Below are 17,271 nucleotides of genomic sequence, written 5' to 3' on the forward strand. Positions count from 1 at the left end.
TTTTTGTTTGTTTGTTTGTTTTAAATCATGGGCAGGTACTACATTTTATCAAATTCTTATTCTTCATCTATTAATACAATCTCAGGATGTGCCCCCATCAGTATGGTAAAATGCTAATAGGTTTTTTAATAGAGTACCAGAGTTGCACCAAGGCCCCTTGGTCATAGTGTTTAATATGATATTGTTTGTCTTTGCTTAGAAGTTTTTCACTGATGTTTAGAGAAAGGAGATTCTATTGTTTCTTCTTTTATCTTTTGGATGTTTTTTTAACTTACATTAAGATATCTCATTATGGATTTGAGTTCCTTAACAAATGTGAGATTAGCCATAGTTTCTACTTTTCTTTCTACTGACTTTAAGGGTTGTCTTTTCAAGAAAACTATACATTATTCTAACTTCTCAAAGGTACTGACACAAAATAAGTTATAACATATTTATTATCATACTGTTAGTATTGTAAGAACTACACTCATGTTAACTGATTTGTATTTCTCTGTTATTTCCTTGGAGGGATAGATGATTGATAGATAGATAGTTAGATAGAAAGATAGATAGATAGATGATAGATAGATGGATGGATGATATAATATATATATATGATGATAGCTATATAGATAGATGAATAGATAGATAGATGGCTAGATAGATAGATAGATGATAGACAGACAGATGATAGATAGAAGATGAATAAATATAGATGACTTATTTTTGTGGGGCTGGGAAGTGAACCTAGGGACTTGCACTTGTTAGGCAAGAGTTCTACCATTGAGCTGCATCTCAATCTGACACCCTCTTTTTAAAATCAGTTCCCATGCATTTGTTAATTTTATCACAACTTCAAATAATTAATTTTTTTCTCTAGTGATGGTCTCTGTTGTTTGCTTATTGTCTAGACTATAGAATTTTGTTCCTTTGTAATTTTCTTCTACATTTTTGGTTTTATTATTTCCTTCTACTTTTAAATGTTCTCTTAAAGAAAGAATGAACATATACATAAAGAAGGAAGGAAAGAAATGTTCAATTATGTCAAATCTGCATGTAAGTTAATAGAAAATATCAGAAGGTTATTCAAATAGGCAAATAGCAGATCATTAATGACCTTTAAGAGGTTTTTATTGTACAAAACTTGGTGTCAGGCGTACTGAGTTATACTAATAGAATTTATTATGGTTTTTGACTATCCAATATGTAAACTCAGTTCCTTGCAAAAATTCTTGAGAATTCACACTTCTAACACCACACACACACACACACACACACACACACACACACACACGCACGCACGCACACAGAGACAGAGACAGAGACGAGAGAGAGAGAGAGAGAGAGAGAGAGAGAGAGAGACTGATTCATGAAGTAAGTGAAAACCCTGTTAGATTCACAGAAAATTCCACAATGTCACTTTCCCAAGAGACAAGGTGTGGACCCACAAGCCAGGCTCACCAACCAGACATATACCATAAATGGAATGACCCTGGTAAAAGCACATGATATCTGTGTACTTGCAGAGCAGGCAGTAGGAACTGCAAAGTCCAGAGTTTCCAGAAGTTGTCTCAATTCCTGGCTCTGTCGGATGGTTGAGGAGTCACAACTATTGTCTTAGTCAGTACTCTATTGCTGTGAGGAGATGCCATGACCAGGGGACTCTTACAGGAGAAACATTTAATTGGGGCAGTCGCACAGTTTCAGAGATTTAGTACACTATCATCATGATGCAGAGCATGGATAGCAGTGCTGGAGCAGTAGCTGGGAGCTACATACTGATCCATAGGTAGAGAAAGAGTGCCTAGGCCTGGCATGGGCTCTTAATATGCAAAACCACACCTACTCTAACCAGGCCACACCTCTTAATCCTTCTAATCCTTTCAATAGTGCCATTCCCTTGTGACTAAGCATTCAAATATATGACCCTGTGGGGGCCATTCTTATTCAAAGCACTACAACTATTCAGCCCTCAGTCTCCATACCTTGTCTTGGTTGAGATTCTGTGAACTAGACTCAAATCTGTTCTCTGCTGAAAGCAGCCATCCTTAACTCTACTGCTTACAAACTGATGTCATGAATTAAAACTCAGCCTCATAAACTTATCATCAAATGACTACAACATTGTCAGTTTTGTACTTGAACATGTTCCCTTAGAGGTAGCCTGTGCTCTAGAGGATAGCCCTACATCTGTACACACGATGGGAGCACTAAGAAGATTTGGTGGACTTTAAACAGAGAACATGAATTGAGAAAGAAAAAGTGATGGAAGACATATGAGAGGCATTGGAAGAGGAGGTTTGGGGGAGCAGATTCATTAAAACACGCTGTATTTGTGTGTGAAATTCTCAAACAATATATAAGTAAAATAAACATCTTTTCTCTCAACTTCCATCAAATTAGATTAAAAAAACTGATCCCTGGGTTAGCATAGTTATAGTTATTTATAAGACACTACACTCTATACACAGTATCTGCAGAGTAGCTGGTGCTGTATAAGCCAGGTCAAGGGAAATGAAAAGTTACATAAGCCCCTAAGACATTGACTTGCTCTCATTTAAAACTGTTTAAATCCTTGTGTCACGGGCCATATTGTTAATGAGAAACTTTGCAGTGAAGGCAAACAGTGTAGCCTTGACCTGAAGGATTTTAAGTGAAGCAGGCCTGGGTGCTAACTCCAGAGGAAGTAGGGGTTAATATACAAGATTTTTTTTGTCTGTTTGAGAGTTAGACCCCCTTGAGCTTGTTTGTAAGATAACAAGTAGGAGCTAGTAAAGAAAGCAATTTGAACAGAGAAAAGCTGTTGATACAAGTGCTTTGAAGAGCTCAAGGTTCTGGGTTGGAATTATCTTTGGCTGTAAAATGAGGAAGCCAGACAGAGAATTTTACATGTCAGTTACCGCCAGGCATAAAGAATAAGAAGTATTAGGCAGGTGTAGGAAAGTTCCTGTTTAAGTTAAATCCATACATACCCTGTACCTTGTCATCATAAAATTGAATTGTTTATTGAATAAGGCAAGAAGCTCCCCTGTGATTTTCTGTTTCTAACCACGTAAGTTTTATAGTTATCTTCCCTGGAATGTAAACCTTACCTACAAAGCCACAATAACTGCAGGGCTTCCTCTCTGCGGCTGTTGTAAAAATTGTATCTGGCCACATTGTGTTTATTATAAGAGTAATTTTCACTAGTGTGTGTTTCTTGTAGCAAATGGAGATTCTACTCTTGTAAACTACAATGTGTATATCAGCTTGGTGCTGAAGGCATCTGTAAACTTGCTAACCATATTCTCTCACTCACTTGCTTCGACCTACTCAGCAGATCTTTTAGTCCTCATTCTTTGCAAATCTGTTTATATACTGAAATTTGTGGTTCTTGCAGAGTCTTTCCTAAAGACACCGTGAGTTTAGTTCCTTCCTCTCTTCCCTTTTCTCTGCTCAAGCCTAGAAGAACAATGGGATGAGAGACCAACCAACCAAAAGAGATTTGGAAGGAGAAAACAAACGGGAAATAGACACCTCTTTTCTTAAGTTAATTTTTGACGATTTTCTGCATCTATATAATATCTTGTAAACTTATTACCCTAGTAGCCCTTTTTGTCCTCTTCCCACTTCTACAGATCCCTTTCTTCTATCCAACTATACCCCCTCTTACTTTCAGTTTTTCCCCTTTTTTTGTGCAGATCATTTCTAGAAGACAACATTTTCTGAAATTCCTCCCCATCTTCCAGCATTCATAATCTTTCCACTTCCCTTTTCATGCTGTTCACTAGTTCTCCAGGCACAGGTGCTATAGATGTCCTATTTACAGCTAAACACCCACCAGCCATTTATTCTTAGCATTTTGACCAGTTAGGAGTCTCTTTTGTCCACTGCAAAAAGAAGTTCCTCTGCCCAAGGACAGCAGCATATGTCTAAGAGAATAAATATAAACATGAAGGAGGTGGTTTGTGGTCTCCACTTCTGAAGGCTGGTGACAGGACAGAGAGATAAGATAGCAACTCTCAAGGGAAATAGTTAAAGGGAAACACTCCTTTAATTGGGGAGTGCATGCATTTGTATGGGAGGTGAGAAGTAGGAATCCATTGAGAAATATTGGAAGAGTCCAGAGACAGAGAGTCATCAGACAAGATCTTGGAGACACTGAAAAGATATGGGAGAGAGGACACAAAATACAAAGTCAGTATTGGAGGGATTAGGGACACTTCTTTATTTGTAAATGAAAAGGAAAAGAGAAGTCAGTCTGAGGGCTATGAGAAAACAGGCTTGGAAACTGCTTAGAGAATTGAACTACAGGAGCATGTAGAGATGAGTAAAGGCAATAAATGGAGCCACAGAAGGACACACACGGAACTCCAGTAGACTCAACAAGTGGATCCTGGCTACACATGGGGGCAGGCAGTGTAGAAAATCATTAATGTCCATTTAAATACTAGGGACACTGGTCTTTCCATGAGGCTACAGAGCTCACAGAAAGACCAAAGAGAAAAAAGGACCACATAGAATATCAAAATGATAGAGCCAGGTGTCAGGAGTGATGGTGTACACCTTTAAGCACCATACTAGGAAGGCAGAGGCAGGAGGATCTCTGTGGATTTAAGTACAGTCCAGTCTCTGTAGTAAGTTCCAAGGCAGCCAGGGTTCCACAGTGAGACCCTGTCCCCACTCCCCAGAAAAATGTCAGAACCAGAAGAAAATGAGGATCATATTCCTAATAGCAGACCATGACAACCCATTGGATGTATTCAGTGGTACTGCAAGGTATTCCAATAACTTGAAAATGTGGGAAGTCACAGTATCCTTGATGGCTTGAGTTTTGAAATCAACACACATTAGATCAGAGTAGAAATGTACAATATCACATTGGTTGATCAGAATTGCTCCCCATTATTGGAATAGATGGTATAATCTGACCAAATATATTTTCATATCTAAGGGAAGCATCTATTGGGCTGAGATTCAGAGAAAAACAAACAAACAAAGCCTGCAAGGAGGAGAGAAAGCCCTGAAGGAATGAAATCCTGAGCTAATGCCTATTGCTAACACGAGCTGGTGATGTAAAAAAAATTCTAGGCTCACACCCATGGAAAAAGACACCCCTACCCTGGAGTGAAGCTCATAGGAAAGCAGAAAAGCCTCCTCTGGTCCATGTCTGGGTGGTGATAGTATGTGCAGAAAATGACCACCCTAGCTTTCTCTCCCCACATATTTGCGGACTGAAGACAGCTCTCCTACAGGAACTACTTCTACTGAGATTGGCTTGATCCATTTTTATACCATAAATTGTGTCTCCCTGTTTCTCTGTATGCAGTAACTTTATATGCTAAGCATCTGGGATGCTAGTTTCTCCAGCTGAGAGCCGGGTCCATCTGATCCCAACTTTTCTATGTATCTCTGTCTTCTCTTCATTCCCTCCCTGTCCCCAGTCAGTCCAAGTCCCCAGGATCATGCAAAAGACACAGCAACTCTCTCTCGGAGGGGAAGTTCTTTCTTCCTGTGTCCTCGGAGTTTTCTGGTTCATTTGGAAAGATCCACTTGAAAATGTAACAGGTGATCTTGGCATTGTACCTCACCTGTTTAATGTCCATGTAGGTAGTAGTGGTTTAAATGAGAATGTCCCCATAGCTTTACATTGCATTATTAGCCCCCCGCTGATGAACTGTTAGAGGGATTAGGAGGTGTGGCCTTATTGGATTAGGTGTGGCACTGAGGGTGGGCTTTGCAATTTCAAAAGCCCATATCAGGTCCAGTCTCCTCTCTCTCTCTCTCTCTCTCTCTCTCTCTCTCTCTCTCTCTCTCTCTCTCTCTCTCTCTCTCTGTCTCTCTGTCTCTGTCTCTGTCTCTCTCTGTCTCCCTCCCTCCTTCTCTTCCTCCCTCCCTCCCTCCCTTCCTCCCTCTGTCTGTTGCCTATGGGTCAGGATGTAAAACTCTCTATGTGCCATATTGCTCCCAACCATGATGATAACAAGTGTAAGCAAGCCACCAATTAAATGCTTTCTTTTATAAGAGTTGTCTTGTTCATGGTGTCTCTTCATCACAATAGAATAGTGACTAAGGCTTAGGTTTTCACACAGGAAGAACACAAATGTCCTGGCTACAGTGACACTATGACATGTGAGAGACCAGAAGAGGATGCCCAGGGATCCATCACTTGGAACCTTGTGTCAGCCAGTATGCCTCATAAATTACAGGTACACACACCTGACCACACTCAGGCTTTATTTTGATGCTGGAAATTTAAACAGGTCCTTAGTACTTACACAATAAATGCTCTTGCCCACTGAGCTGTCTCCCCAATTCTTATGCTGGTGTTTTCAATGAATATTATGGGTTAAGATATGGGAACAAAGGAGAATAAAAAGGCGATTTCTTTAAGATAAAAAGTATGAATGGGAGACCCCAGATTTTTTCCCAGTTGTGCAATAAGAGATTCATGCAATACAAGTCAGTTTTGAGTATGAATTTTGCTAATAAATTCTTGATCTGGTCATGATCAGGCAGCTTATATAGACTGAGGAAGTAAGTAGGGACTAGGCCTCCAGTTCCTAGAAAGGCAAGATGAGAGAACTGTACCTCCCAGGAAGTCACAGGAACTAGATGTATGGAAGTAAGAAGGAAGCCTGGTCCAAAGGACTCAGCATCTGGTAAAGGTACAGAGTAGCAAGACAGCTAAACAGAGCACCAGGGACAGAAATGTGTACTTTGAAAGGATGCGGTTAGTAACCATGACACAACGTGTCAAGTCTGGTATAGGCTTCTCTGTGTATGGAAAATCTGTTTTTCATAATTTCATGAAAGGGTAATTGAACAAATCTGGAAAACATGAAGGAATTTTGAACTGAATTTAAGTCAGATTTAGAGAGGTGTCCCTCATGGTGGAAGATCAGGCTCAGGGGTCAGAGCAGGGCAGGGCAGGGCAGGTGGACAAGTGGGGCTTCTGGCTGCCCCTCTACACTAATGCTCCCAATTCTTTCAAAGGGAACCTTCCTACTCCCCTTGAGGGCTCATAGTCTGTCATCAGTGCTACTGCTGTAAAAGACACGGAAGATCCACATCAGAGACCACACCAGCCCATGTCAGTAGGTCTTCTACCTGCATTTCACCACCACTAAGCCTCACACAGTAGGGCCTTGGATCCAAGTTCTGTTTCTCCTAACAGGACTCACTGCACCATGAGTATAGCCCAATGACTACAGACTAGACTGGCCAGCACAGGGCTCTGGTTCCTGCCTTGTGTCATTAAGGTTAAACGGCAAACAACTGTTTAAATAGTACTGAAGTTAGCAGCTGAGAGTGTTCTAGAATTGTTCTCACCGCAGAGTAATGTGATTAGGAACCAAGACTCTTCCCAGATTTCCATGTTGCTCTTCCTAATGTTGTGTTGTTGTTCTCAAGACCTGCACTTCACAGCCACAAGATAGATATTGTTTTCATGTATGGGGGGAGGAAGGAGTATTGCAATCCCCTGGTTGTAACACCACCGTTGATGCACTAGGTCAGATCAGGCCAAATAAATTAAATTCAGGTTTAATCTGGAGCAGAACAAAGGAACTCATGTGTGACTCTTGGGAAAGCAAGGAAGGAAACACACAGCAAATATAGTTACCAGATCTTATATAGCCTGTAGATGTGGTCTTGAGTACCCACAGAGAGGGGCTGGATTTTGACAGGTTTTCTCAGGTGTTGAGTGTGGAATGGGGGGGGTGAGGTGAGAGTATGGAATGGGGTCCTTAGCTGGAGATTCCCAACATCACAACCTTTGGGGGTGTATATATGGATGGCAGTAGAGCTTCTACCTAACCACTCAGATTTTTCTTTTCAAAAAGAAATGTTTTACAGAACCACACACCCACAGAACTACTATACCTACCTCTAACTAACCCCATAATATATCTGTGAGAACTGGATCTATCCAGATGCCAAGGAAGTTTGAGAAGGTGTGACAGACACTTAACCTCCATCAGGAGAAGCAGACTTGGCCTCAAAGCAAAGACAGTTGACTATGGGTATCTTTTAATCTTTTACAGGGTGCTATCATAGAGCAATGTATCACTTCCAAAGTTAGTGACTAACAAAAGCATCCTATTTTTTTCTGTAAACTAGACTGGGAGGTTCTGCTGTGTTTGGTGTGGCTTGACACTTGCTCTTGCATATGCGATCAGTTGGTGGTAGGTGTCTAGGAGCTATCCAGTATAAATGGGTCCCAACTGTATGACATGCTACAGTGTAGTAGTCTAGTAGACTAGTCCAGGCTTGTTCTGCCAGTAGACAAAAAGGAGCTCAAAAGGAAAGCAAGTTCTGTTGAAGCCAGGTACCTCAAAGTCACCCTATCTACTGGCTGGGAAGAAGACAATGTCAACTTTGATTCCAGGGGAAAGGAAATAGACATCAGGTCCCAAAAGAGAATTGACAAAGTCACACAGAACATTCATGAAGGTGAAGAAGAACAAAGGCTATACCTCACAGCAGTCAGTGAAGCTTGATGTGATTTCATATACAACCACAGACTCTCCACTAGATACACAGTCATGGTGTGTCACTCAACCTCTCAGGCTCAATTTCTCCATGTGAAAAATAAAGACAATAAAATGGAACTTAGGGGCTGTAAAATTGTATACATAATTGCATACTTATTGATAAATGTCAAATAGCTCATTAACATGTTATCATTTGGTATATTGCTCTATAATAGTCAATGTTGGTCCTCATGAATATTGTCATGATGCATCATCAATGACCAAACTAAGTCTTACATACAGGTATAAAAAACAAGAAGTATGATGCTTGAGACCAGCATGAATTTCACCCCCATGTTTCTTCAAGTTAACTTTGTTACTCGCCACACTTCTCACAGATTGGCCAGACAAATGGCATTATCTTCTGATCTGTTTAGCTAATTCTATTTGTTAACAAGAAGCTTAATCAGTTGTCCCTCTCCCCTAAAGGGGTCCCTAAGATGTTCACATGTCAATGCTGTTGTTATTTCAGTTACACACACTCTAAAATCTTTGTTTGTCCTCAATAAATTGGGGGTTCTTTGGGCAGATGATTTGTTTGGATCATCCAGGATGTGCCTGAGGGAGTGAAGAGAAAGAGGAGAACATTCCTTGACTGCCCTAGCAGTCAAGGGAGCAGCCCAAAGTAGAGGGGTGAACTCAAGTTAGCATGGCTATGTGTTTAGTTCTCTGCTCTTGCCAGGGCAAGATAAATGAAGCACCAGAGTACTGACCACCCATGTTGGTACAAGACAAATTCATTTGACCTTGACCCTCCATTAAGAAGACACTGCCTGCAAGGATTTCCCAACTCAGCATCCACAAACAAATATAAATGCATGCCCATATGCATTTGTAAGGAGATACCCGGAGGAACCTAAATATTTCATGAAACAGTACATGCTCTTGGATATGTCCCATCTTCTCGTGGTTTCTCTTCTGCTTAATCTTCATGATCCAAAAATGCTGTGATGACCAATGTTGATAGAAAAGGTTATTTTCACAACTCTTAGAAAATACTGACTTATGCAATATTACAGAAGAATTTTGTGCATCATCTTTCTATTTTTCATAAACTTCACCTCTTGCCAGACTTACCGAAGGGGCCATATCAGAAGATTCAGTGACTGAAGCTGCCCTTACGCTGGTCAAGAGGGATCTGTAGGAAAGTGCCTGGGTGTCACATTGGACTTGGCCATTTATGAACTTTATGATGTTCATGCAGTGGACTCTTGCTGTCCTGAAAAGATAGGGATGGCCCATCACCACTGTGTACATGGAAGTAAAGTCACTTGCAGCACCTAGTCCAAATGAAGTTTGACATTTTCTCTTACTGTGCCCTTATGTCAGTCTTCACCCTTGGCAAAGCTATTTCACCCAACTTATTTCTAATGAAGAACTCTCTGGCAGGTGATCTAGGATCAGATGCAACATAAGACTTAACATGGAAAGGTTAGCATGCTAGGGTGACCCCAGATAAGGCTGACAGAGATGCCTCCACCTCCTAATCTCATGCCTTTTTGAATTTTCAGAGATAGTCCCTTCATGCACACTGAACAATATATTGTATATGTGTACCTCATTTTTCTTAGCCATCAACCTACTTGTGGACATCTAGGTTGATTCCACTTCCTAGCTATTATGAATAGAGCAGCAATGAACATGGATAGGAAGCATCTCTGTCGAGGGGTACAATTTTAGAAGTGGGATAGCTGGGTCATATGGCAGTTCTGTTTCTGTTTCCTTGCCTCCCTCCCTCCCTCGCTCCCTCTCTCTCCCTTCCTCTCTCTGTTCCTTTCTTTCTAGAAACCCCACATTGATTTACAAAGTGGCTATGCTAGTTTACACTCCCACCAACAGTGTGTACTTCTCTTTTTACCATATCCAGGGGAGCATTTGTCATCATCTGTGTTTCTGTTGATGCTCATTTGGTGTGGGATGAGGTAGTATCTCAAAGTACCAACCTGTGGTCCCCCAGTAGCTAAGGAAGTTGAGCAATTTTTAAGTCTTTCCTAGCCATTTGCAATATTTCTTTTGAGAATTTCCTGCTTAGTTCATGATGTATTTTAATTGGGTTCCTAGTTTTCTCTTTTCTAAAACAATTATTTTATTTTTTAATTTAAATTAGAAACAACTTGCTTTACATGTCAAGCCCAGATCTCCCTCTCCTCCTCTCCCACCCCACACCAAACCCCCAACCTCCCCCTCTATCCTCCCTCCTCTCCTCTCCCCAAGGAGGGTGAGGCCCTCCATGGGGGATCTCCAAAGTTTGTCATATCATCCATGACAGGGCCTAGGCCCTCCCTCATGTGTCCAGGCTGAGAGAGCATCCCTCCATGTAGAATGAACTCCCAAAGTCCATTTGTATGTCAGGGATACATACTGATCTACTACCCGAGGCTCCATGTATTACCAAGGCCTCCTCATTGAAACCTACATTCAGGGTTTCTGGATAAGTTCCATGCTGGCTTCTGAGTCATCAGTCTGGGGTCCATGAGCTTCCTCTTGTTCAGGTCAGCTGTCTCTGTGGGTTTCACCAGCCATGTCTTGACCCCTTTGCTCATTACTCATCCCTCTCTGTTTCTGAGTTTCAGGAGTTCAGTTCAGTATTCAGCTGTGGGTGTTTGCCTCTGCTTCCATCAGTCACTGGATGAAGGCCCTAGGATGGCATGTAAGGTAGTCATCAATCTCATTATCGGGGGAAGGGCATTTAAGGTTGCCTCTCCACTATTGCTTAGATTGCCAGTTGGTGTCATCCTAGTAGATCTCTGGAAATCTTACTAGTGCCAGATGTCTTCCTAAACCTTTAATTGCTCCCTCTATTATGGTGTCTCCTGCTCCCCCATGTCTTCCTATTCCCTCCTCTTCTCTCCCTCTCTTTTGCCCTGCTCCCTCTCCCCCACCCCAACTCATGCTCCCAATCTGCTAAGGAGATCCTGTCCCATTCCCCTTCTCCAGGCTCACAGCAAATCTCTCTTAGGGTCCTCCTTATTTCCCAGACTCTCTGGCAGTGGGATTGTAGGCTGGCAATCCCCTGCTCCGTGTCTAAAATCCATATTAGTACATACCATGTTTGTCCTTTTGTGACTGGGTTACCTCACTCAGGATGGTTTCTTTTAGTGCCATTCATTTGCCTGCAAATTTCAAGATTCCATTGTTTTTTTCTCTGCTGAGTAGTACTCCATTGTGTAAACATACTGCATTTTCACTATCCACTCTTCAGTTGAGGGGCATTTGGGTTGTTTCCAGGTTCTGGCTATTACAAATAATGTTTCCATGAATATAGTTAAACAGATGTCCTTGTTGTATGAATATGCATCTTTTGGGTATGCGCCTAAGAGTGAAATTCTTTAGGAACCTCCATACTGATTTCCAGAGTGGTTTTACAAGTTGACACTTCCACCAGCAGTGGAGGAGTATTCCCCTTTCTCCACATCCTCTCCAGCATAAACTGCCACTGGTGTTTTTGATTTTAGTCATTATGACAGATCTAAGATGATATCTCAGAGTTGTTTTGATTTGCATTTACCTGATGACTAAGGATGTTGAGCACTTTTTTAAGTGTCTATCTATCAGTCATTTTAGACTCTTCTGTTGAGAATTCTCTATTTAGTTCTGTACCCCATTTTTAATTGGGTTATTTGAAGTTTTAGAGATCAGCCCTCTGTCAGATGTGAGGTTGATGAATATCTTTTCTCATTCTGTGGGGTTGCCATTTTGTCTTGTTGAGTGTGACCTTTACCTTAAAGAAGCTTCCCAGTTTCAGAAGGTCCCATTTATTAATTGTTGATCTCAATGTCTGTGCTACTAGTGTTATGTTCAGGAAGTTGTCTCCTGTACCAATTCATTCCAGGGTACGTCCCACTTTTCTTCTAAGAGGTTCAGTGTAGCTGGATTTATGTTCAGGTCTTTGATCCATTTGGACTTAAGTTTTGTGCATGATGATAGATATGGATCTATCTGTAGTCTTCTACATGTCAGCATCCAGTTATGCCAAGCAGCATTTGTTAAAGATGCTATCTTTTTTCCATTGTATAATTTTAGTTTCTTTGTTAAAGATCAGGTGTTCATAGGTGTGTGGGTTAATATCAAGGTGTTCAATTTGATTCCCTTGGTCAATCTATCTATTTTTGTGCCAGTACCAAACTGTTTTCTGGATGATAGCTCTATAGTAGAGCTTGAAGTCAGAGATGGTGATGCCTTCTGAAGTTCCTTTATTGTACAGGGTCATTTTTTGGCTATCCTGGGTCTTTTGCTTTTTCCACATAAAGTTGAGAATTGTCCTTTCAAGGTCTGTAAAGAATTGTGATGGGATTTTGATAGAAATTGCAATTGAGTCTGTATATTACTTTTGGTAAGATGGCCACTTTTACTATGTTGATCCTACCTATTCAAGAGCATGGAAGATCTTTCCATCTTCTGGCATCTTCTTTAATTTCTTTTTTTAGTGACTCAAAGTTCTTGTCATACAGATCTTTGACCTGTTTGGTTAGAGTTACCCTAAGGTATTTTATGTTGTTTATGGCTATTGTAAAGGGTGATGTTTCTCTGGTTTGTTTCTCAGCACCTTTATTGTCTATGTATAGTAGGGCTTCTGATTTTTTAAGTCAACCTTGTATCCTGCCATTTTGCTGAAGGTGTTTATCAGCTGTAGGAATTCCCTTGTAGAATTCTTCAGGTCACTTGTGTAGACTATCAGATCATCTACAAATAGTGAAAGTTTGGCTTCTTTATTTTCATTTTTATCCCTTTGATCTCCTTTTGTTGTCTTATTGCTCTAGCAAGAACTTCAAGTACAATATTGAAGAGATATGGAGAGAGTGGACAACCTTTTCTCATTCCTGATTTTAGAGGAATCACTTTGAGTTTCTCTCCATCTGGTTTGATGTTGGCTGTCAGTTTGCTGTATATTGCCTTTATTATGTTTAGGTATATTCTTGTTATCCCTGATCTCTCCAAGACCTTTATCATGAAGAGGTGTTGAATTTTATCAAAGGCTTTTTCAGCATCTAGTGAGATGATCAAGTGATTTTTCCTTTTCAGATTGTTTATATGGTGGATTACATTGATGGATTTTCGTATGTTGATCCATCCCTGCATCCCTAGGATGAAGCCTACTTGATCATGGTGTATAATTTTTCTGGTGTGTTCTTGGATTCAATTTTCCAGAATTGTATTGAATATTTTTGCACCAATGTTCATGAGGGATATTGGTCTGAAGTTCTCTATCTTAGTTTTGTCTTTGTGTGGTTTGGATACCAAGGTAATTGTAGCCTCATAAAAAGATTTTAGCAATGATTCTTCTTCTTGTATTGTGTGGAACAATTTGAGGACTATTGGTTTTAGCTGTTCTTTGAATTTCTGGTAGAATTCTGCACTGAAACCATCTAGCCCTGGACTGTTTTTTGTGTTGTTGTTGTTGTTGGAAGACTTTTGATAACTGCTTCTACTCCATTTTGTGTTATAGGTCTATTTAAATTTTTTATCTGTTCTTGATTTAATTTTTGGTAAGTGATATCTATTCAGAAAATCGTCCATTTCCTTTAAATTTTTTAATTTTGTGGAGTACAGGTTTCCAAAGTATGACCTGATGATTTTCTGGATTTCCCCAGTGTCTGTTGTTATGTCTGCCTTTTCATTTCTGATTTTGTTAATTTGCATGTTTTGTCTCTGACTTTTGGTTTAGTTTGTATAAAGTTTTGTTTATCTTGCTGGTTTTCTCAAAGAACCAACTGTATGCTACAATGAGTCTTTGTATTTTTTCTTTGTTTCTACTTTATTATTTTCAGCTCTCCTCCTGGGTAAGTTTGCTTCTTTTTGTTCTAGAGCTTTCAGGTATTCTGTTAATTCTCTCTTGTGGGTATTCTCCAACTTCATGTGGGCACCTAGTCCTATGAACTTTCCTCTTAGAACTGCTTTCAGAGTGTCCCACAGGTTTGGTATGTTGTGCCTTCATTTTCATTGAATTCTAGGAAGTCTTTGATTTCCTTCTTTATTTCTTCTTTTACCTAGGAGTGATATGATTGTGCATTGTTCAATTTCCATGTGTTTGTAGGGTTTCTGCAATTTGTGTTGTTATTAAATTCTAATTTTAAGTCATGGTGGGCTGATAAGATACAGGGGGTTATTCCAATATTTTTTATATCTGTGGAGGTTTGCTTTATTGCCAAGTATGTGGTCAATTTTAGAGAAGATTCCATGTGGTGCTGAGAAGGAGGTATATTCTTTTGTGTTTGGATGGAATGTTCTATAGATGTCTGTTAAACCTCATTGGACAATAACCTCTGTTAGTTCCTTTGTGTCTTTGCTAAGTTTCTTTCTGGTAGTCCTGTCCAGTGGTGAGAGTGGTGTGTTGAAGTCTCCCACTATAAGTGCGTGGGGTTTAATGTGTGATTTGAGTTTTAGTAAAGTTTCTTTTACAAATTTGGGTGCCTTTGTATTTGGGGCATAGATGTTCAGAATTGAGATTTCATCCTGATGGATTTTTCCTGTGATGAATGTGAAATGACCTTTTTCATCTCTTTTGGTTAATTTTAGTTTGAAATCTAATTTGTTAGATATTAGGATAGCTACACCCACTTCTTAGGTTCATTTGATTGGAAAATCTTTTCCCAACCCTTAACTCTGAGGTAACATCTGTATGCAGCAGAAGGATGGATTATGTCTTCATATTCATTCTGTTAGCCTGTGCCTTTATATAGATGAGCTAAGACCATTGATATTGAGGGATATTAATGATCATTGATTGTTGATTCTTGTTTGCTTTGGATTCGTTTTTGGTGGTTGTGTTGTGTGTGAGTTTTTCCCCTATTTCTGACTTTTGGTAAAGTGAGATTATTTATTGCCTATGTAGTTAATTTTCTTGGGTTGGAGTTTTCCTTCCAGAACTTTCTGTAGGACTGGATTAGTGAATATATATTGTGTAAATCTGGTTTTGTCATGGAATATCTTTTTTTCTTCATCAATAGTGATTGAGAGTCTAGGCTGGAATCTGTGGTCTCCTAGTGTTTGTAGAATATCTACCCAGGACATTCTGGTTTTCAGAGTCTCCATGGAGAAGTCAGGTGTAATTCTGATAGGTTTGCCTTCATATGTTACTTGGCCTTTTTCCTTTGCTGCTCTTAATATTCTTTCTTTATTCTTTATGTTTGGTGTTTTGATTATGTCACGAGGGGACATTTTTTTTTTTGGTCTACTCTATTTGGTGTTTGGTAAATTTCTTGTACTTTCATTGGCATGTCCTTCTTCTGGCTGGGAAAGTTTTCTTCTATGATTTTGGTGAATATCTTCTGTACCTTTGAGCTGGGCTTCTTCACCTTCTTCAATACCTATATTTGTTTTTCAAATTTAACTTTTAGTGATTCTTTGTGGATTTTTCATCATGCATCTCGATCTTCCTCATATCCCTGTCCCATTCCATCCACCATCTACCCTCCCAGGACAAATTAAGAAACAATTTAAAATAAAAAGAGAAAAAACAAAATGAAAAATATGTTTGTAGAAACTGTAGTTTGACACAGCGACTCACACAGTCCTTTAGTTCATATACTGTTACTTGCAAGTGTTCATTACTATGAGTCCTTGATCTGGTTTGAGGTCCCTGGTTTTTGCTATATCATCAATACTGCACCCTCCCTTGGGATTCTCTTGGATATCCTGTTGCTTTCCTGTGTCATGGAGGTCCTACATAGGTCAATAATGGGATGGGCCAACTCACAGCTCTGGTTCTGAGTTTGGATGTTTGCTGGGTTGGTCATCTTCCAGTTCTCCCTCATCCTCATCACCAGGGTGACCTCTCCAATACTGCCTCAGATAGCTCACCTAATATAGTAACCATCAAGGGGCAGGGATGGTTCTCCCAATCTCATGTCCTTGGGGTCTGCTCACTCACACCTATAACATCAGGGCCGGTTCTACCCTGTTGCCTAGTCGAGGTATAAGGGCTATTCTGCCTAGTGCTGCAGCTATTGAGGTATTTTTCTAATGACCTCAGGGACAGTTCTCCCACCCACCATAGGGCATGGAGGAGGCTTTGCTCTCTTGCCCACACCATCGTATCATAGATAAGGGGCGGGGCCTCATCCCTCACACCCACATTCTTGGGGAGACTCACCCACATCTCCATCAACTGGGTCAGCTTTACTGTGTTGCCCAGGTTAGGCTCAGGGCCCACTCCCCCTAGTTCCAATCTGGTAAGGAGCAGGGGCAGCTGTCTTGTACACCACACGATTCAAGGGGCAAAGTAGGAGGGAATTTTTTCTTGTCCTTCACAGCCAAATGACAGACAAGGGGTGCAGGGCGAGCTCTCCCACTCTCACAACCTCAGGTCAGGCTCAGCTGTGCCCCCACAAACAGGGTCAGCACTACTATGGTGCCCAGGTGAAGTGCAGGGCCTGATCTTCCGAGTGCTGTAGACATTGAGGGCTGAGGGCCAAGGGGTGGCATATCTCCCCTGTCCATGCTGTATGTCAGATGAGAAGTGGGGCTAACTCTCCAACACTCACATCCTCAGGGTTGGCTCACCCACACCATCACCAGCAGGGTTAACTCTACTGAGTTGCCCGGATGAGGTACACGGCCTGTTTTCCCAAGTGCTGCAAGTGGTGACGTGCAGGGTCAACTTGAGGCTCTGCTGACCTCCGAGCCAGCTTTCCCGCATGCCACTTATGGTGAGGGGTGGGACAACTCCCCCTTGTTCACACCACCATACGGCAGATGAGGAGCTGGGCCAGATCTCCCATGCTCGCATTCTCAGGGCCAGCTGGCCAGCATCCCTGTCAATAGGGTCAGCTCCATT

This window comes from Mesocricetus auratus, unplaced genomic scaffold (assembly GCF_017639785.1).
Source record: "Mesocricetus auratus isolate SY011 unplaced genomic scaffold, BCM_Maur_2.0 Super-Scaffold_100015, whole genome shotgun sequence".
NCBI lineage: Eukaryota > Metazoa > Chordata > Mammalia > Rodentia > Cricetidae > Mesocricetus > Mesocricetus auratus.